Source organism: Triticum aestivum, chromosome 6B (genome assembly GCF_018294505.1).
Source record: "Triticum aestivum cultivar Chinese Spring chromosome 6B, IWGSC CS RefSeq v2.1, whole genome shotgun sequence".
Taxonomy (NCBI): domain Eukaryota; kingdom Viridiplantae; phylum Streptophyta; class Magnoliopsida; order Poales; family Poaceae; genus Triticum; species Triticum aestivum.
Genome location: NC_057810.1, coordinates 203,940,083 through 203,962,404, shown reverse-complemented (window position 1 = coordinate 203,962,404; position 22,322 = coordinate 203,940,083). Strand labels below are relative to the sequence as shown.

The 22,322-nt window shown below is 44.7% G+C and overlaps 2 pseudogenes; both read left to right on the top strand.

Annotated features, from left to right (window-relative positions):
- Window positions 1-10,578: 10,578 nt before the first annotated feature.
- On the top strand, window positions 10,579-15,290 carry LOC123139101 (F-box/kelch-repeat protein SKIP25-like; annotated as a pseudogene).
- Window positions 15,291-16,238: 948 nt separating this feature from the next.
- LOC123139100 (5-methyltetrahydropteroyltriglutamate--homocysteine methyltransferase 1-like) lies at window positions 16,239-21,681 on the top strand (annotated as a pseudogene).
- The last annotated feature ends 641 nt before the right edge of the window (window positions 21,682-22,322 follow it).

Below are 22,322 nucleotides of genomic sequence, written 5' to 3'. Positions count from 1 at the left end.
GCCCTCCCCCTCTCCAACACCACCACCTCCTCCGTAGTGCTTGGCAAAGCCCTGCAGGAGAACTGCAAGCTCCACCACCACGCCATCGTGCTGCCGGAGCTCTCCCTCAAATTCTCCTCTGTCCTTGCTGGATCAAGAAGGAGGAGAAGTCCCTGGGATGTATGTGTGTTGAACACGGAGGTGCCGTCCGTTCGGCGCTAGATCGGATCTTCCGCGATTTGAATCGCCGCGAGTACGACTCCATCAACCCCATTCTAGTAACTCTTCCTCTTAGAGATCTTCAAGGGTATGAATATGCACTCGCTCTCTCTCTCTCTTGTTGCTAGAATCTCCATAGAATGATCTTGGTGATGCGCACAAAATTTTGAATTATTGCTACGTTCCCCAACAGTGGCATCATGAGCTAGGTCTATTGCGTAGATTCTATGCATGAGTAGAACACAAGTTGTTGTGGGCATCGATTTTGTCAATTTACTTGACGTTACTAGTCTTATCTTGATTCTATGGCATCGTGGGATGAAGCGGCCCGGACCGACCTTACACGTACGCTTACGTGAGACAGGTTCCACCGACTGACATGCACTAGTTGCATAAGGTGGCTATCGGGTGTCTGTCTCTCCCACTTTAGTTGGATTGGATTCGATGAAAAGGGTCCTTATTAAGGGTAAATAGCAATTGGCATATCACGTTGTGGTTTTGGCATAGGTAAGAAATGTTCTTGCTAGAAACCTATAGCAGCCACGTAAAAACTTGCAACAACAATTAGAGGATGTCTAACTTGTTCTTGCAGCATATGCCATGTGATGTGATATGGCCAAAAGGATGTGATGAATGATATATATGTGATGCATGAGATTGATCATGTTCTTGTAATAGGAATCACGACTTGCATGTCGATGAGTATGACAACCGGCAGGAGCCATAGGAGTTGTCGTAATTTATTGCATGACCTGCGTGTCATTGAATAATGCCATGTAATTACTTTACTTTATTGCTAAACCGTTAGCCATAGTAGTAGAAGTAATAGTTGGCGAGACAACCTCATGAAGACACGATGATGGAGATCATGGTGTCATGCCGGTGATGATGATGATCATGGCGCCCCAAAGCTGGAGATCAAAAGGAGCAAAATGATATTGGCCATATCATGTCACTATTTGATTGCATGTGATGTTTATCATGTTTTTACATCTTATTTTCTTAGAATGACGGTAGCATAAATAAGATGATCCCTCGCTAAAATTTCAAGAAAGTGTCCCCCTAACTGTGCACCGTTGCGAAGGTTCCTTGTTTCGAAGCACCACGTGATGATCGGGTGTGATAGATTCTAACTTTCGAATACAACGGGTGTAAGCCAGATTTACACAAGCAAAACACTTAGGTTGACTTGACGAGCCTAGCATGTACAGACATGGCCTCGGAACACAAGAGACCGAAAGGTCGAACATGAGTCGTATAGCAGATACGATCAACATGAAGATGTTCACCGATGATGACTAGTCCGTCTCACGTGATGATCGGACACGGCCTAGTTGACTCGGATCATGTATCACTTAGATGACTAGAGGGATGTCCATCTGAGTGGGAGTTCATTAAATTAGATGAACTTAATTATCATGAACATAGTCAAAAGGTCTTTGCAAATTATGTCGTAACTTGCGCTTTAGTTCTACTGTTTTAGATATGTTCCTAGAGAAAATTTAGTTGAAAGTTGATAGTAGCAATTATGCAGACTAGGTCCGTAAACTGAGGATTGTCCTCATTGCTACGCAGAAGGCTTATGTCCTTAATGCACCGCTCGGTGTGCTGAACCTCGAACATCGTCTGTGGATGTTGCGAACATCTGACATACACATTTTGATGACTACGTGATAGTTCAGTAATGTTAAACGGTTTAGAATTGAGGCGTCGAAGACGATTTTGAAACGTCGCGGAAACATATGAGATGTTCAAAGGGCTGAAATTGGGATTTCAGGCTCGTGCCCATGTCAAGAGGTATGAGACCTCTGACGGGTTTCTTAAGCCTGCAAACTAAGGGAGAAAAGCTCAATCGTTGAGCATGTGCTCAGATTGTCTGAGTACTACAATCACTTGAATCGAGTGGGAGTTAATCTTCCTTAAGAGATAGTGATGGTTCTCCAAAGTCAATGCCACCAAGCTACTAGAGCTTCGTGATGAACTATAACATATCAGGGATAGATATGATGATCCTTGAGCTATTCGCGATGTTTGACACCGCGAAAGTAGAAATCAAGAAGGAGCATCAATTGTTGATGGTTAGTGAAACCACTAGTTTCAAGAAGGGCGAGGGCAAGAAGGGATACTTCATGAAACGACAAATCAGTTGCTGCTCTAGTGAAGAAACCCAAAGTTTGAACCCAAACCCGAGACTAAGTGCTTCTGTAATGAGGGGAACGGTCACTGAAGCAGAACTACCCTAGATACTTGGTAGATGAGAACGCTGGCAAGGTCGACAGAAGTATATTGGGTATACATTATATCAATGTGTACTTTACTAGTACTCCTAGTAGCACCAGGGTAATAGATACCGGTTCGGTTGCTAAGTGTTAGTAACTCAAAATAAAAGGCTACATAATAAATGGAGACTAGCTGAAGGCGAGGTGACGATATGTGTTGGAAGTATTTCCAAGGTTGATATTATCAAACATCGCACGCTCCCTCTACCATCGGGATTGGTGTTAAACCTAAATAATTGTTATTTGGTGTTTGCGTTGAGCATAGACATGATTGGATTATGTTTATCGCAATACGATTGTTCATTTAAGGAGAATAATGGTTACTCTGTTTATTTGAATAATACCTTCAATGGTCTTGCACCTAAAATGAATGGTTTATTGAATCTCGATCATAGTGATACACATGTTCATGCCAAAAGATATAAGATAGTAATGATAGTACCACCTACTTGTGGCACTGCCATTTGAGTCATATTGGTATAAAACGCATGAAGAAGCTCCATGTTGATGGATCTTTTGGACTCACTCGTTTTTTGAAAAGTTTGAGACATGCGAACCATGTCTATTAGTATGTACGCATGAAGAAACTCCATGCAGATGGATCATTTGGACTCACTTGATTTTGAATCACTTGAGACATGCAAATCATACCACATGGGCAAGATGACTGAAAAGCCTCGTTTTCAGTAAGATGGAACAAGAAAGCAACTTGTTGGAAGTAATACATTTTGATGTATGCAGTCCAATGAGTGCTGAGGCACGCAGTGGATATCGTTATGTTCTTACTTCACAGATGATTTGAGTAGATGCTGAGTATATTTACTTGATGAAACACAAGTCTGAATTATTGAAAGGTTCAAGTAATTTCAGAGTGAAGTTGAAGATCATCGTGACAAGAGGATAAAATGTCTATGATATGATCATAGAGATGAGTATCTGAGTTATGAGTTTGGTATACAATTAAGACATTGTGGAAATTGTTTCACAACTAATACCGCCTGGAACACCATAGTGTGATGGTGTGTCCGAACATCATAGCTGCACCCTATTGGATATGGTGCATACCATGATGTCTCTTATCGAATTACCACTATCGTTTATGGGTTAGGCATTAGAGACAACCGCATTCACTTCAAATAGGGCACCACATAATTCCGTTGAGATGACAGCGTATGAACTATGGTTTAGAGAAACCTAAGCTGTCATTTCTTAAAAGTTTGGGACTGCGAAGCTTATGTGGAAAAGTTTTAGCCTGATAAGCTCAAACCCAAAGCAGATAAATGCAACTTCATAGGACACCCAAAACAGTTGGGTATACCTCCTATTTCAGATCCGGAAGCAAAAGTGATTGTTTCTAGAAACGGGTCCTTTCTCGAGGAAAAGTTTCTCTTGAAAGAATTGAGTGGGAGGATGGTGGAGACTTGATGAGGTTATTGAACCATCACTTCAACCAATCTGTAGCAGGGCACAAGAAGTTGTTCCTGTGGCGCCTACACCAGTTGAAGTGGAAGCTAATGATAGTGATCATGAAACTTCGGATCAAGTCACTACCAAACCTTGTAGGTCGACAAGGACATGTACTGCTTCGGAGTGGTACAGTAATCCTGTCTTGGAGGTAATGTTGCTAGACAACAATGAACCTACGAGCTGTGGAGAAGCGATGGTGGGCCCGGATTCCGACAAATGGCTCGAGGCCATAAAATCCAAGAGAGGATCCATGTATAAAACAAAGTGTAGACTTTGGAAGAACTACTTGATGGTCATAAGGTTGTTGGGTACAGATGGATTTTAAAAGGGAAGACGGACAATGATGGTAAGTGTCACCATTAAGAAAGCTCGACTTGTCGCTAAGATGTTTTCCGACAAGTTCAAGGAGTTGACTATGATGAGACTTTCTCACTCGTAGCGATGCTAAGAGTCTGTTGAAATTATATTAGCAGTTCCTGCATTGTTTATGAAATCTTGCAGATACGATGTCAAAACATTGTTTCCTCAATGATTTTCTTGAGGAAAGGTTGTATGTGATACAACCAGAAGGTTTTGTCAATCCTAAAAGATGCTAACAAGTATGCAAAGCTCCAGCAATCCTTCTAAGGACTGGAGTAAGCATCTCGGAGTTGGAATATACGCTTTGATGAGATGATCAAAGATTTTGGGTTTATACAAAGTTTATGAGAAACTTGTATTTCCAAAGAAGTGAGTGGGAGCACTATAGCATTTCTGATGAGTATATGTTGTTGACATATTGTTGATCAGAAATGATGTAGAATTCCTGGAAAGCATATAGGGTTATTTGAAAAGTGTTTTTCAATGGAAAACCTGGATTAAGCTACTTGAACATTGAGTATCAAGATCTATAAGGATAGATCAAAATCGCTTGATAGTACTTTCAAATGAGTACGCATCGTGACAAGATTTTGAAGGAGTTCAAAATAGATCGGCAAAGAAGGAGTTCTTGGCTGTGTTATAAGGTGTGAGTATTGAGTAAGACTCAAGACCTGACCACGGCAGAAGAGAGAGAAAGGATGAAGGTCATCCCCTATGCTTTAGACGTAGGCTCCACAGTATGCTATGTTGTGTACCGCACCTAAAGTGTGCCTTGCCATGAGTCAGTCAAGGGGTACAAGTGCAATCTAGGAATGGATCACAGGACAACGGTCAAGGTTATCCTTAGTAACTAGTGGACTAAGGAATTTTCTCTATTATGGAGGTGGTAAAAGAGTTTGTCATAAAGGGTTACGCTGATGCAAACTTTGACACTAATCTGGATGACTCTAAGTAGTAGACCGGATTCGTATAGTAGAGTTGTTATTTGGAATAGTTCCAAATAGCGCGTGGTAGCTGCATCTAGGAGATGACATAGAGATTTGAAAAGCACACACAGATCTAAAAGATTCATACCCGTTGACTAATAACCTCTCTCACAAGCGAGATATGATCAAACCCAATGGGTGTTGGATTCATTACAATCACATAGTGATGTGAACTAGATTATTGACTCTAGTGCAAGTGGGAGATTGCTGGAAATATGCCCTAGAGGCAATAATAAAATGGTTATTATTATATTTCCTTGTTCATGATAATTGTCTATTGTTCATGCTATAATTGTATTAACTGGAAACCGTAATACATGTGTGAATACATAGACCACAACATGTCCCTAGTGATCCTCTAGTTGACTAGCTCGTTGATCAATAGATGGTTATGGTTTCTTGACCATGGACATTGGATGTCATTGATAACGGGATCACATCATTAGGAGAATGATGTGATGGACAAGACCCAATCCTAAGCGTAGCACAAGATCGTGTAGTTTGTTTGCTAAAAGCTTTTCTAATGTCAAGTATCATTTCCTTAGACCATGAGATTGTGCAACTCCCAGATACCGTAGGAATGCTTTGGGTGTGCCAAACGTCACAACGTAACTGGGTGGCTATAAAGGTGCACTACGGGTATCTCCGAAAGTGTCTGTTGGGTTGGCACGAATCAAGACTAGGATTTGTCACTCCGTGTGATGGAGAGGTATCTCTAGGCCCACTCGGTAATGCATCATCATAATGAGCTCAATGTGACTAAGTAGTTAGTCACGGGATCATGCATTACGGAATGAGTAAGGCGACTTGCCGGTAACAAGATTGAACAAGGTATTGGGATACCGACGATCGAATCTCGGGCAAGTAACGTACCGATTGACAAAGGGAATTTGTATACGGGATTGCTTGAATCCTTGACATCGTGGTTCATCCGATGAGATCATCATGGAACATGTGGGAGCCAACATGGGCATCCAAATCCCGCTGTTGGTTATTGGCCAGAGAGCTGTCTCGGTCATGTCTGCATGATTCCCGAACCCGTAGGGTCTACACACTTAAGGTTCGGTGATGCTAGAGTTGTTATGGGAATTAGTGTGCAGTTACCGAATGTTGTCCGGAGTCCCGGATGAGATCCCGGACGTCACGAGGAGTTCCGTAATGGTCCGGAGGTAAAGATTTATATATGGGAAGTCCTATTTTGGCCACCGGAAAATGTTCAGGATTTTTCGGTATTGTACCAGGAAGGTTCTAGAAGGTTCTAGAGTGGGACCCACCTGCATGGGGAGACCCACATGAACGTGGGAAGTGGGGGCAAGGCCCCACACCCCTGGTCAAGGTGCACCAAGATCCCCCCTTAGAAGGAATAAGATCATATCCTGAAGGGATAAGATCAAGATCCCTAAAAAGGGGGGATAACAATCGGTGGGGAAGGGAAATGATGGGATTTCTTTCCTCCCACCTTTGCCAACGCCCCAATGGACTTGGAGGGCAAGAAACTAGCCCCCTCCATCCCTATATATAGTGGGGAGGCGCATGGGAGCTGCACCCCTTGCCCCTGGCGCAGCCCTTCCCCTCTCCAACACCACCTCCTCCTCCGTAGTGCTTGGCGAAGCCCTACCGGAGAACTGCAAGCTCCACCACCACGCCATCGTGATGCCGGAGCTCTCCCTCAACTTCTCCTCTCTCCTTGATAAATCATGAAGGAGGAGAAGTCCCTGGGATGTATATGTGTTGAAGGCGCCGTCCGTTCGATGCTAGATCAGATCTTCCACGATTTGAATCGCCGCGAGTACGACTCCATCAACCGCGTTCTAGTAATGCTTCCGCTTAGCGATCTTCAAGTGTATGAAGATGCACTCGCTCTCTCTCTCTCATTGCTAGTATCTCCTAGATTGATCTTGGTGACACGCAGGAAAATTTTGAATTATTACTACGTTCCCCAATAGTATCATGCTATCCTGTTTAGTTAGCCATCATATATGTGAAATTGTGTCATGCTATCCTGTTTGGTTAGACAACATAAATGTGAATTATTTCATGCCCTCTTTTATTCCCCACTATCCATTGCACTTGTCTATCATACAATGTCTGTACATTCAATTACTTTTCTTGTTTATCAGCCATTTGAATTGGAGAGGGTGATGGCAATATCTAAGGGAGTAACAACACAGTCTTCAGAAAAGATAGTGCTACAATTGATGCAGATAGAACCACGGTTGTACTTGCCTAAGAACTAGCCCCACCATACATAACCCTGACTCTCGCAGATTGTACCCCTACCCAGTTGGACAGAGAACCAGCTACACCCCTTCTAACCCCAACCCTAGCAGATAGTAACCCAGTTCCAGTTGACACAACACCGTCTCCACCACAGAGCACCCAAACACGAGCAGTTACTAAGGGAACTGCAGTGCCCAAAGCATGAGGACCACCACTTCGAATCCCAACTCAACGCTTAAAGGAGAAGAATAATTGTTCTCAGGTCAGGTTCTGTAGCTATGGTTCATACTCCTTTGCTCTTGCATCACTGTATTTACTCAGACCAACTATTTTCAAATTTGAAGGATGGAATTGAAACTCCAATGGCGCAACAGGTATGTTTTAAACTTGTTTGTCTAACTCGTTTGCTTTTGTAACTTGCTCTATATTGATTTCAGTTTCAATTGAATAAACAGTTATGTTCTCATGTCATGCACATTACAAGTGTCTCTATAGTTTCCCACACTTATATTCTGTCTATTTTCCTTTGTCTTGAACAAATATTATTTGAACTGTGTCTCTATCTTGATTTGGCAACAAAAACTAGAATGATATAGACCATAAAGTGACCGTGGTACATAGATATATGTTTGTTTCATGCTGTTATCATGTGGACTTTACTACTGAACTGATTTACCAAAATGAATTTCATATACAACATGGTAAACCTGTGATGTGTCTGCTTGTTTCTCTTTTAGAATGCGGACAAAATATTGGAGAACAGTACCCCGTTATGCAATGGTGAAGGAAGTAATGCAGATAAGGTTCAAGATAGTGAGACATCCCTGTTGGTCTTCGAGAAAGCTGATAAAAACTACCTTAACGACAGTGAGAGAACTCAGAAGTCCTGTCTTGATGTAGTGTTCGAGTTACTGGCCACTAACGCTGGCACAAGCTCTTCGAACTCGCTGCCTAAATCAGTTCGTCTTCTTGAGTCTCAGCTTAAAGTTGAAAGACATTGATGATGTGTTGCGACAGGAAGTTGAGGACTGAGGAAGTCCCTGCAGAATTTAGATGCATACTTTCTGGTGCAACAGCAAGCGCTGGAGGATTTAAGCGCCAAACAAGAGAAAGTTAATAAGCTTGCTAAGCATCTTGCCAGCATTATGGGTACCCATGATATTGTTTCTTGAGATCTTTTGAAGTGGTTTCAGTTATGGACATGTTTTGCTATGACGTTTATTTGCACTGGTCGCCAACTTTGACAACTAGTGTATATGATATGCTGCTTTGTTCCCTATATTTGCAGTGGTGGTGAACTTCGATGCCCAGTGGATGTAATATGTGTAATAGTCGTGATAGCCTAGCGTAAGTTGCTTGCTTATTTATTTCTGTGTTGTCTTGTTTATTTGTTTGCTTGTAGTCAGTGCTGTTCTTTTTCCGTGGTTTGCTAGTGGCCGCAATAACCTTTTTTTTAAACTAGGCCACAATAACCATGGGCTACATATTTACTATAGTGACACTAGGCCTTCTACGGGGCGTAGAAACAATGGGCCTTCTACGGGCTGTATCATCAATGGGCCTTCTATGGGATGTATTATCAATGGGCCTTCTACGGGCCGTATGATCAATTGCCCAAACATGGGCCAATAACATACAACTTTATGGCCGTAAACGGGCTAGAGTTGGAATCGTCCGTTCATGGGCCGACCATAATGGGCCGTCATTAATCGACCGTATTTGATGACGCTATGAAAATGGCCCAACGTATTAACGAGCCACAAACGGGCTGACTATAAGCACGGGCTTCTTTGGCCCACAAGTAGAAAATGACAGTAATGGGTTGTAAGTAACCGAATGCTGAAAATGAGTCCAAGAATAAATGGGCCCTGAGAAGGCCGAAAGATAACATGGGCTGGAAACGGCCCAATGGAATAATGGGTCGTTAATGGGTATAAAATGATACACTGTTCATTATGGGCCAGTTTCACCACGGGCCGTTAATGGGTATAAAGTGACACATTGTTCATTACGGGCCAGTTTTACCACGGGCCATTAATGGACTGAGAGTAATAAGGGCCTCATATGGGCCGAAAGATGTCATGGGCCATACATGGGCCGGAAGTTAAAACAGGCTAGAATTATATTGGACGGCCCAGATGATGCTACTGGGCCTAATTCGGTTAGGCCATAAACGGGCCCTGGGTTAGCGGGCTGTAAATGGGCTATATGCGAACAAGCCATTAACAGGCTTGCCATGGGCCGGCCCGCCACCTTTTGACCAAGTCAAACGGGCCGTCCTTTTCAAAGGAATGGGCCTCTGTTGGACCGTGCCATGTGTCGACGTATCATAGGCACTTTGTGTCCAATGAGTGGATGACATCTGTCCCAACGGTGAGCTGACACGTGTTTCCTCTAGCCAATGATGATTTTACACGTAGAAAATCCCCATTGGTCGGGGCTGTTAACGGGTTATCGGATCCAAAACTGGACCCGATAGCTTAACGGCGTTCCGTTACGGTGGATGCCATGTGTCAGTCACCCTTGACGAAAGCACTTCTGTGACGCGCGATTTATCGTCATGGAAGTGGACACTTCCGTGATGATAATTTTGGTAATGTCATGGAACACTTCTATGACAACACATGTATGACTATCTTGATTTTGTCATAAATTTGTCATGGATATACATACATGACACAAAATGTGACCTACTGTGACAAACACGTATCATCACGGAAGTGTCCCTTTTTGTAGTGAGGCCGGAGGCGATGCCGATGGGTCGAGCCCGCCACGGTGGTGGACCCCCGGAAGGGCAAGGACCTTGCCATGATTCCTTCTCCTCCGAGCTCCGCGGGCAGTAACAGCTCCTCCACCCCTCTGATGACTACGCGGGAGGCAGCGTCGATGGGTCGAGCTCCGCCGCGGCGTGGGTCGACAGGAAGGGCAGGCTGGCCGCCGTTCCCTTTCCAACACCTTTTCCCCCAAGCTCTGCGGGCAGCATCCCCGACTTTGCCTTCGCCTTGGGTCAAGCTCCACAACGGGAAGGAGGATCATGGTGCAGAGGGGCGCGACGGGGTCATTCGACTATGAACTGGATTCCACCATATCCTGCGACAGCAGCGAGCGGTTATCAGGGAGGAGGCGAGGAGGAGCAGGTCATGGACGTTCACGATGTTGCTTCTTGGAGTTATTGGAGTGCGTTCTTCATTGTTTCTTGGTTTCTTCTCGAGCAGGTGGAATTGTCATACGCCAAGGACGCGCTCCCGAGAAAGGAAAATGTGGCTGCCTCATATGAACCAAAAATGAACTCTCAAATAAGGATCTTTGAGAGTTTCAATGAGATGGTAATAGATCTGGCTGAGTATATACAATGCACGGTTAAATGATGGCACCTTGTATGATGCAAAGATTCTGAAACCTTCAGTTGACGCACTTCAGGATTTTATTAAGGAGATTGAGACTGTAACCAGTTTGCAAAATTAAAATATCATCTCACCAAGGGGATTCGGCTCTGACAACTACTGTCTTGTGTTGGTGTATGATTACATGCACCAGGGAAGCTTAGACAAAGTGCTTCATGGTAAGCATCATGATGAAATATGTGTGTGACCTATTCCATCCCCAGCCTCTTGGAAAGTAGCCTAAATATTTTGTAACTGTTCTTCAGGGAATTGTGAGGATACTCTTAGTTGGGAAAAGAGAAATAAGATAGCAATTCACATTGCAAAGGCACTTGAATTTCTGCATGATGGCTGTGTCACCAAGTCTGTGATTCATGGAGATGTTAAAGCTGCAAACATCCTCCTCTTAGAGAATTTTGAGGCCCAGGTATAAATATTTGCAAATACCAAGAGCATATGGGACTCATTTTCCGCTCTAGCTTTCTGCAATAACTACTTTTATTAATACTATAAAACTAGACATGCAAGTTGCTTGATGCGTAAGCAGTGCTGAATTGCGGTTAGCATGTATGTTGTCAATTTCTCTTCTGCTTGTGACTTCGTCTCTGTTTTTAACATTCCAGTTGTCTGATTTTGGGTTAGCAAATAAAGTTTCAACTTCAACCCCTCACCTAACATGCACTTACATCACATGAACTTTTGGGTTAGTATCATCTCTGAGCTATGGTTGTTGTCACTTTATGTTTTATGAAATGTGGAGTGTCTAAGCAAATCACTGTTGCGACTGGTACATGGCACCTGAATATTTTTCGCACGGGAAGGTGAACAAGAAAACCGATGTGTATGCATTTGGGGTCGTGCTGCTGGATATAATTTCAGGGAGGAAACCCATTATATAACAGGATGTGCGTAGGGCCAGGAAAGCCTGGTTGGATGGGTGAGTGCCCCTAACACGATTTATATGCCTAGCTGCTTCATCTCAGCAGTAACATGCTCTGGGAACAAGATAGTAGTTGTGCATTTAGATATATGTTAAAGAAAGGGGATACTTCGCTATTGACGTATCTAGAGGGGCCCTTGTCAATTTTTTAGGGTAACAATTTTTTACGTATGTGGAGGAGGTCCGACCAGAGCAGTGGCATGTACTTCCCTTGGTATTGTTTTACGTATCTAAATATGTCTTCGTTAACAATTTTATTTGCTAACAATTATTTATTTTTGTTACTTCCATTCTGATGCTTCCAAGCCAAAATTAATGAGCTTTATATACTGGTTTGCTCACTTTTCTCTATAGAGCAGTCCAACTCATTAGCATCTTTATTATGTAGTACCTCTCATATTTGTGCCTTGTATCCTTAGTAGAGCTGAATCACTGGTCTGCTTATATCTCCTATCTCTCAGTCTTTGATCATTATGTTTTATTGGTTCATATTCACATATGGGATCATTACCTTGATTAGTCTCAGTGACGCACTCCAGGAAAATAAAATTATGATGGATCAAGAGGTACGGCGTTAGGCACAATATACCAATGTTTTTCTGTAGTCAACTTATGATGGATCATGAGGTATGGTGTTAGGCATAATATACCAATGTTTTTCTGTGATTCCAAAGATGTTAGCTATTACTCCTTCCAACTAAGTTGTACTTGACAAACGACAAGTAAAATAGATAAGAGGGAGTACTAGGAAAGCTCAAAATCTTAGTTTAAGTTTCAGAACTCAAGAGGTATCCCATACTATTGAAACTTTGATTAGGAGGTGCTCTCCTTAAATACTCAAGAGTACATGCTTTTGTTCTACCCCTTCTACTAGCAATTTGATGGTGCTTCTTGAATATTTTTGTTCCTAATGCATGCAACACACTACATCCCTTATCTGCATAGGTTTGCTTGTTCTTGAATCAATTCAAATAAATATGGTGCTGATTTGGTTCCTTCTACTTCAACATGTTCGAATACTATGGTGAGAAAAAATCTTTTCGAGAATCCACAAGTTTTGCTGGTCTTGAAGAATGTATTAAGTTCATTGCGAACTTAAAGTTCAGAGAAGATGGTATTCAAGGAAAGGTGCCGCCTGTCCCTCACCGTCCATCGTCTCTAGACACAACGTCGTCAGTAGCACCTTAATCTATCATCTTAATATATATGAATTATCTATCATCTTTAGCTAATCTTTAAGACTTAATAATCCTGCGATGTGATGGTTCGATGAACTCTACTTCCCTTTTGAAGATCATTTTTCTTTTGGAGCATGTTAGTCTTTGATTTCAGTTCAATGTTGTGCTCATCATCCAGCTTGTAAGACTGTGACCTATCTTATAATATGCACCTACCTTGCTATGTCTCTTGAATGAACATTTTTCTCCTTAGTTGCTGTTAATTGTACTCTGACCCGCATTTGCACGTGCATAGCTACACAACCAAGTAGTACAGAGTAAAGCTCGCCTGTTCCTGATGCACGCCATTTTCTCCCCTTAGCGTCGCCTCTTGTACGTGATGTCGTTCCTGTCGTTCCCCTCGCTCTACGCACTCCTCGAGGGCGCCAGCGACTACGACGCGTCCTTCATGGCCTGCGACTCGATCGCCGCATGGTGGAACGGGCTGCCGTCGCTGCCCCCGACGCTCTGCCACCCGTTGTTCCTCTCCCATGACTGCCGCTCCAGTTTGTGGCCGCGGCGGGGCCGCTCGTCCTTGTTGCGTAGTCCACGTAGCCGTTCCACCCGGCGTTGTGCCACCTGCTCATGTTCGACACGCCGCCGCACCCGTGCTGCGCCGGCTGATCGGCCCGCGGGTCCTGCTTCGCCACGTGCACCTGGGGCGCGACGGACGGTCGTGTATTCGTCGTAGGATGTGTGGGTGCTGGCTATGACCTTGCAAGCGTGCACTCCAAGGCGAGGGTGAGAAGAAAGGTAAGCGGCAACACAAATATGATGCGTCGCTAAAATAAAGGAGATGGACCTATTTGTGGTCTTGAGTGATGCTTGTTTGGTTAAGAGTGTTTGTTGTGTTATTTTTGTTCCTAATGCATGCAACACACTACATCCCTTATCTGCATAGGTCTGCTTGTTCTTGAATCGATTCAAATAAATATGGTGCTGATTTGGTTCCTTCTACTTCAACATGTTCGAATACTATGGTAAAAAAAATCTTTTCGAGAATCCACAAGTTTTGCTGGTCTTGAAGAATGTATTAAGTTCATTGCGAACTTAAAGTTCAAAGAAGATGGTATTCAAGGAAAGGTGCCGCCTGTCCCTCACCGTCCATCGTCTCTAGACACAACGTTGTCAACAGCACCTGCTATATATGAATTATCTATCATCTTTAGCTAATCTTTAAGACTTAATAATCATGCGATGTGATGGTTCGATGAACTCTACTTCCCTTTTGAAGATTGTTTTTCTTTTGGAGCATGTTAGTCTTTGATTTCAGTTCAATGTTGTGCTCATCATCCACCTTGTAAGACTGTGACCTATCTTATAATATGCACCTACCTTGCTATGTCTCTTGAATGAACATTTTTCTCCTTAGTTGCTGTTAACTGTACTCTGACCTGCATTTGCACGTGCATAGCTGCACAACCAAGGCAAGTGCGCATAGGTACGCACAGGAGGCGCGCCAAGGGCGTGCCCTAGCCACTAGTACAGAGTAAAGCTCGCGCGTTCCTGATGCACGATGTTTGCTCCCCGTAGCTTCGCCTCTTGTACGTGATGTCGTTGCTGTTGTTCCTCTCGCTCTACACACTCCTCGAGGGCGCCAGCGACTATGACGCGTCCTTCATGGCCTGCGACCCGATCGTCGCATGGTGGAACGGGCTACCGTCGCTGCCCTCGACGCTCTGCCACCCGTTGTTCCTCTCCCCTGACTGCCGCTCCAATCAGTGGTCGCGGCGGGGCCGCTCGTCCTTGTTGCGTAGTCCACGCAGCCGCTCCACCCGGCGTTGTGCCACCTGCTCGTGTTTGACACGCCGCCGCACCCGTGTTGTGCCGGCTGATCGGCCCGCGGGTCCTGCTTCGCCACACATAGGTGGGGCGCGACGGACGGTCGTGTGTTCGTCGTAGGATGTGTGGGCGCTGGCTACGACCTCGCAAGCGTGCGCTCCGAGGCGATAGTGAACCCCGCCGCACTGTATGCACCATGGGAGCCGCTCCCGCCGATGCGGGACGGCGGGTTCAACTGGGACGCCACGGAGGTCCTTTGCGCGGGAAGGTCTGCAATGTCAACCTATGTGGCAGGTGCCAAGGAGAGTGTCGTGTTCAACCTCGTGGCCATCCGGTGGGAGGGCATGCTGCCCGGCATGCTCGTTGGGTGGAAGGGCCCTGCCGCGGCATCCCTAGACTGTGGTGGCATGCTCTTTGCCGTGGATGAGGAGTGCGGTGCGCTCAACACTTACGACTAGGGATTGGATATGTATGGCACCAACCTATATGCCGGCGTCCTCGTCACCATCGTCTGCAACGACATCCATTGTGACTTGAGGAAAAAAGAGTTGAGCGAGGATGAACTGGTCTGCAACCAAGAAAAACTGGTCCGCTGCCACGTCAAAAGAGTCAGAACCATCTAAAATCTGATAAGTCATCAACAAACCACAGAAGGGGGAGAGTTATCCGGTTCGAGGATTTGAGGGTTGAAATCGTACCAAATTCAAGTTCATGGGAGTATTTTTTTTGTCCCTCACGACACATTCAAGGGTGAAAAATGGACTTTTTTTTCAGCAATCGGGCCAGCTGTGCCGGCCAGATAGCCCATGTAGCGAGGGGTAGCCTGGGCCAGGTGCGTGCCAGCCCGGCACGGCCTGAGGACACTTAGCGTGCCTGGCCGGGCCGTGCCTGGCCGTTTAACCCAGGCCGGGCCGTACCGGCCCATTTGGCCAGGTCTGTATACAAGTTCCACACACACACGGAATCGTAACCCCATCATATTCGCATCACAATAAAAAAAAAGGGCAACCTGGTGCATGTAGCTCCCGCTTGCGCAGGGTCCAGGGAAGGGTCCGACCACTTTGGGTCTATAGTACGCAGCCTTTCCCTACATTTCTGTAAGAGGCTGTTTCCAGGACTTGAACCCATGACCTCATGGTCACAATGCAGCAGCTTTACCACTGCGCCAAGGCTCCCCTTCCTCTTGGTCTACCCTCTTGGTCTCTGCAATCTGGAAGCCGCCTGCCCCGTCGACCTCTTGGTCTCTGCAATCTGGAACCCGCTGGATCGCCGCTCCCGCACGCCTCTTGCCGCCTCCTTCTTCGTCGGTAAGCCTTTGCTCACAAACTCTCCCGATTTGTTCACGAACTCCCCCGATTTGTCCTCACAAAGACCACTCTAATATCCCAATCTGTTTCAAGGTCGCGATGTCTGCCGCCCCCATCCCCAGCTGGGTGATGATGGAGCGCTTCGTGTTCCGCAGGGACGACGACGAGACTTTCCCGGACTATGACAAGGCACCCACCATCAGGGCGTCCGGCGCCACCTCGTGGAACGCCCCGTTCCGCATCGCCATCTGTCTTGAGAAACCGCCGCTCATCTCCCGCCTGTACGCGCAGTTTCCTGGCTTTCTAGATCCCAAGAAACAGACAGCGTGTTTGTTTGGAGGGAGTTGCCAATGGGGAATGGGAGTTTAAGGTCTATGGGAGTTAAATTCCTTTGATTGGCTCAGGTAAATGGTAGTTAGGATGGGAAGAGGAAGTGGAATTAAGAGGTCCAACTCCCTTCAATCTCTTCCCTGGGAGGACCATGTAATTAAGCGTGGGAGTGGGAATTGACGTAAAATGAAAAAACTGTTCGCTCACGTCCTGTTGTTCAACGGCTGATGAAGCGCTCACTTTTCTAATCCAAACTCGCGTATCGTCAACAATTCCCAGTCCTGTAACTCAATGTAGAATTCCCACTGATAATTACTACCACACACCAAACATGGGAATGGGACTAATAATCTACTTCCCAAATCTAATCTCTTCACAAATTCCCCCTCGTAAACTCCCACGCCCAATCCCTCAAGCTGCCAGCTCGTGTTTGGCAGCTTGAGGGATTGGGCGTGGGAGTTTACGAGGGGGAATTTGTGAAGAGATTAGATTTGGGAAGTAGATTATTAGTCCCATTCCCATGTTTGGTGTGTGGTAGTAATTATCAGTGGGAATTCTACATTGAGTTACAGGACTGGGAATTGTTGACGATACGCGAGTTTGGATTAGAAAAGTGAGCGCTTCATCAGCCGTTGAACAACAGGACGTGAGCGAACAGTTTTTTCATTTTACGTCAATTCCCACTCCCACGCTTAATTACATGGTCCTCCCAGGGAAGAGATTGAAGGGAGTTGGACCTCTTAATTCCACTTCCTCTTCCCATCCTAACTACCATTTACCTGAGCCAATCAAAGGAATTTAACTCTCATAGACCTTAAACTCCCATTCCCCATTGGCAACTCCCTCCAAACAAACACGCTGTTATGTTTAGGGTTGCCGCCTGTACCAAGGAACTAGGGGGTGTGGTGGTGCAAGACTTCTTCATCTACAACGCCAACAATCCTTCCTCGCTGAAAGCGCTACCCGCTTGTACCGAGCCATACCCAGATTATTCCCGCGCTGATTGCCGCTTACCTCGTCCACCTTCTGGCCAGAAGGTGGAGCGGCGCCTGCTGGCCCTTGAATCTATGGGCCTCTTGTGCGGTGAAGGCGAAGGGTTCGCGGTGGCAGAGTTGAATGTCTACCCCAGCCGCCGCAAGGTCTACGCTGACATATGCATGCTGCACGCTAGTACATCAGCTAGCCCTGGACTTGAGGAAAAATGGAATTCCATCCGTGTACCAATCCTCGGTGTTGAAGACCACGATGATGTCTCGCAACTTTGTTATTGGCAGACCAACACGGTTATTCCTTTCGATCATTTTCTATGCTGGATCGACTATTACAGAGGCATCCTCCTCTGTGATGTGTTTGGAGTCCCCAATCCTACCGTGTCCTTCCTCCGTTTTCCGCTGAACAAGTTCCCTTCTACTCACAATCGCAGCAACACATCCAGTTGGGTGTACCGTGGTGCTTCCGTTGTCGACGCAGGCCGTACACTAAAGTTCATCGATATCGCCCGCAACGATGGCATTGGTTACGGGCCACTCAAGCCTGGTGCTGGCTTCATTGTCAGCTGCCACACTCTCTCGTCATGCAAGTCGGCGTGGAAGAAGGAGTACGAGGTCAGAAATGAAGACCTATGGGCACTCAACACTCCTGAGTGCCTTCCTCGTGACATCCTTATGTTCCCTCAAGTGCACATTGACAACCCAAATATAGTGCAATTCATTGTTATAAGCGAGTTCAAATGGGCACTCAAGAAAATGCGAGTGGTGGCCATTGACATGAAAACCATGACTGTGGATTCATTCTCCAAGTATATCGATGGAAAGGAGGACAAGGACGTTGACTATACCAAAAAAAGGTCCAACGAACCCCTGTCATTCCTCCCATGTCAGTTCTCCAACTTCTTCCAGTCCTCAAGGTGATCATCTGTTGTCTTCTATATATTACCTACTCAGTACATTTATGTTCGGTCTCATATTTATTACTACATGCATGCAAGTTAATCACTTTTAATTTTGTTGACATTTCAATCTTGTCCTTGATACCTTTTATACTCCTCCGTTGGAGAGCTCATGCCGTAGTAATTAAGAATCTTATGTGCAAGAAAAGAACCAAGATTGAGTACTGATTTTGGTGAATTATATGTTGTAATAATTTTGGATCCCTTTGCTGTTATCTTACAGATATGTATTTTGCTATGTGTGCAAAATAATTTGGAAAGTTCCTTGACAAAGAAAATGAATTTCAATATTCCTGCAAATTAATTGATTTTAATTTTTTGTTGGTGTAGAAAGACGGCGTCCCATATTGTTGGATACCCTCGCATGGGCCCCAAGAGGGAGCTCAAGTTTGCATTGGAGTCTTTCTGGGATGGGAAGAGCAGCGCTGAGGATTTGGAGAAGGTTGCCACCTACCTCAGGGCCAGCGTCTGGAAGAAGATGTCAGAGGCTGGGATTAAGTACATTCCCAGCAACACCTTCTCATACTATGACCAGGTGCTTGACACAACAGCCATGCTTGGTGCTGTCCCGGACCGCTACTCTTGGACTGGCGGCGAGATTGGTCACAGCACCTACTTCTCAATGGCCAGGGGCAATGCCACCGTCCCTGCTATGGCGACGGCGAAGTGGTTTGACACCAACTAGTAAGTCAATCTCAATCTGCATCTCTTGAATGCTTACTAGAGGTAATTTTTTTTGGGCGGGATATTGGTCATACAATTTTGCTTACTGGCTTTTGTACTCTTCTGCAGTCACTTTATTGTACCTGAATTGAGCCCAGAAATAAAGTTCTCATATGCTTCACACAAGGCTGTCTCTGAATACAAGGAGGCAAAGGCGGTATGCTCTTTGAACCACAGCATTGTCTCAGATATTTTTAGTTATAACTCAATATTTCCTTTTCATAGTTGTTTGCTTACACATATGATTCGGTAGTAAAAATATCTTCTGAACTGTACTACTTTGTATTTGCTTTTTAAACCGATCCCACATAAAGTGCTGATTTAGTATGTCTTGCTTTGCTAGATAGATGCTCTTTAGTTAGGGTAGATCCCAGGTCTTAGCAATCACACATGGCAAAATGATGCTAGTTGATTTTGCAACCTATATGCCTGAAGTTGAAAATGTATAGTCCTGGAACAAGCATGTTTTTCTGTCGTGCAGAGAATGCATTTCCATTTGCATACCTAGCTGAATACAGAAATTCAGTTCAAGGATCTTCAGTTTTTTTTCCCATTTGTTTCTAGAAAAAACCTCTTGCACCAATACTGCAAGTTCTTAATGGAATGGATTATGACGAGTTTATTTTATTTCATTACCTGGGGTGTTTGTTTGCTTAATGGCTGATTAACTTGTCTTAAGCAGACCCCACAGGGAATTATCTTCTAATATATGTTGCATAATGGTAGTGATACAGTAGGACCCTATCTAGACATATTCTTTGTGGTAATGTTTACCTTGGAAGAGAAGTGGCTTGCCATGCTATTTGTCTTCAGAAAATGATGCCTGCACCCTACATGTTCTTCCATGCAGCTTGGTGTTGACACTGTTCCAGTGCTTGTTGGACCATTCTCATACTTGCTGCTCTCTAAGGCAGCGGAGGGTGTGGAGGAATCATTCTCTCTCCTATCACTTCTTGATAGCATTCTTCCAATCTACAAGTAAGCATCAGCTGAAGCAACCAACTCCTTTTGTTCACTTGAATCTTCAGTTGATAATGTCATATGTTATATAAATTGCAGGGAGGTTGTCGCTGAGCTGAAGGCAGCTGGTGCTTCATGGATTCAGTTTGATGAGCCCACCCTTGTTTATGACCTTGATGCTTACGATTTGGCCGCGTTCTCCTCAGCATATGCTAGCCTTGAGTCAGCACTCTCTGGATTGATGTACTTATTGAGACATACTTCGCCGATGTTCCTGCTGAATCTTACAAGTACGTTTCTCTAGTGCTAATCAGTTCTACTGCCATTTTATGTATTTTGAGTTACCCTATTAAAATAACAAAACACTAATCCTTTTGTAACCACAGGACTCTCACATCATTGAGTGGTGTGACTGCCTATGGTTTTGATCTTGTTGATGGAACCAAGACACTTGATCTTATCAAGAGCGTGGGTATCCCATCTGGAAAGTACTTGTTTGCTGGTGTTGTAGATGGACGGAACATTTGTGCTAATGATCTTGCTGCATCTCTCAGCACTCTTCAGTTTCTTGAGGCTGTTGTTGGCAAGGGTAAGCAGTAAACCATGTATTCACTCTTTACTACCTCTCGCCTCTCGGTCATGACTGTTCTTTAGGTGAAACTTTGACCATAAGTTCCTATGAAAATATGTTGGTTCAAATAAAACCAAGTATTGATTATTAATGAATAGTTCATGATATAATCTAGTAGTATTAATGTGTTGCAGATGTAGTTATTGTTCTTAAAATGCTTTATTAACAGTTCAAAACAAAATTTTCTAAAACGGCCTACATTGTGACTCAAGAGGTGGTATCTGTTATCCATTGTCATTCCTTTCTGTATTAAATAAACAATTGTTTTAACATTCTTGCAGACAAGCTTTATTTGTTCTTAAAATGCTTTATTAACAGTTAAACACAAATTCTAAAGCGACCTACATTGTGATTCGGAGGTGCTATCTGTTGTCCATTGTCATTCCTTTCTGTATTAAATAAACAATTGTTTTAACATTCTTGCAGACAAGCTTGTGGTGTCCACCTCCTGCTTGCTGATGTACGCCCCTGTTGATCTCGAGATCGTGACTAACCTTGACAGTGAGATTAAATCGTGGCTAGCATTTGCTGCCCAAAAGGTGGTTGAGGTGAATGCACTTGCCAAGGCTTTGGCTGGTCTAAAGGATGAAGTATGACGTTCTTTTTTCTCTCTCTCTAAGCTTGGTGCTTCTTTGCACCACTTCAATTGCAACTCCTAACTAACTTTACTGACATGTAATGTTGAATATTATGAAATACAGGCCTACTTTGCGGCCAATGCTGCTGCTCAGGCTTCCTTTGGGCCAATGTTGAGGTCATCACCCAGAGTGAAAAATGAGGAGGTTCAGAAGGCTGTAAGTTCACTGAACTTCTGTCATATATACTCACATTAAAAGTTCCCAGATACCAATTATTAACAGGAAGTGCATTTCTTACAGGCTTCTGCTTTGAAGGCCGACCACAGCCGTGCTACCCCTCGATCTATTAGACCGTTACATATAGAGTTGTAAATGCAGTCAACAATAGTTTCTCTTCTTCAATCCAGAAGTTGTATGGTTTGTGAACCTTATTCATAGTGGTGTCTCTGCACGGCCCGAAAATTTGCCGCCGATGACCGCTGATAGCTCCAACAGCTGCTTGGACTCACCGCCCTTATTATTTGGGCAACGCTAGGCGCCGGCGCACCGGCCCAAATTTGGTCCGGTCACACCCCGCACGTCGGATCCCTCCCCGTCCAGCCGTTGGATCTAATCCCCTCTTCGTCCCCTACCTCTCGATCCTGCGTCTGTTTCTTTCTTCTGTTTCCAAAAATCACAACGACGCGCAGCGTACCGCCCCTGGCTGCTGCAGCGCCCCGCTAGACTGCTCGGGTAGTCTCTGCTCACTTCCTCACCGGTGACATTGAGGGGCCCGTCTCATGGACAGTTGCAGTTTTTCCCCCAATTTCTCATGAACGATTGAGAAAAAGTATGGTGGTAGCAAAAAAACTCGCCGCTCGTACCAAAAATTGATGACGATTGCAGCAGAAATGACCTCGCCAATTTCTCAGTTCTCACAAGCAATGAAGGAAAAGATGGTGGTAGCAAAAAAAACTTTGCCAATTGTAGCAAAAATTGATGAAGATAGCAGCAAAACAGACCCACAATTTCTC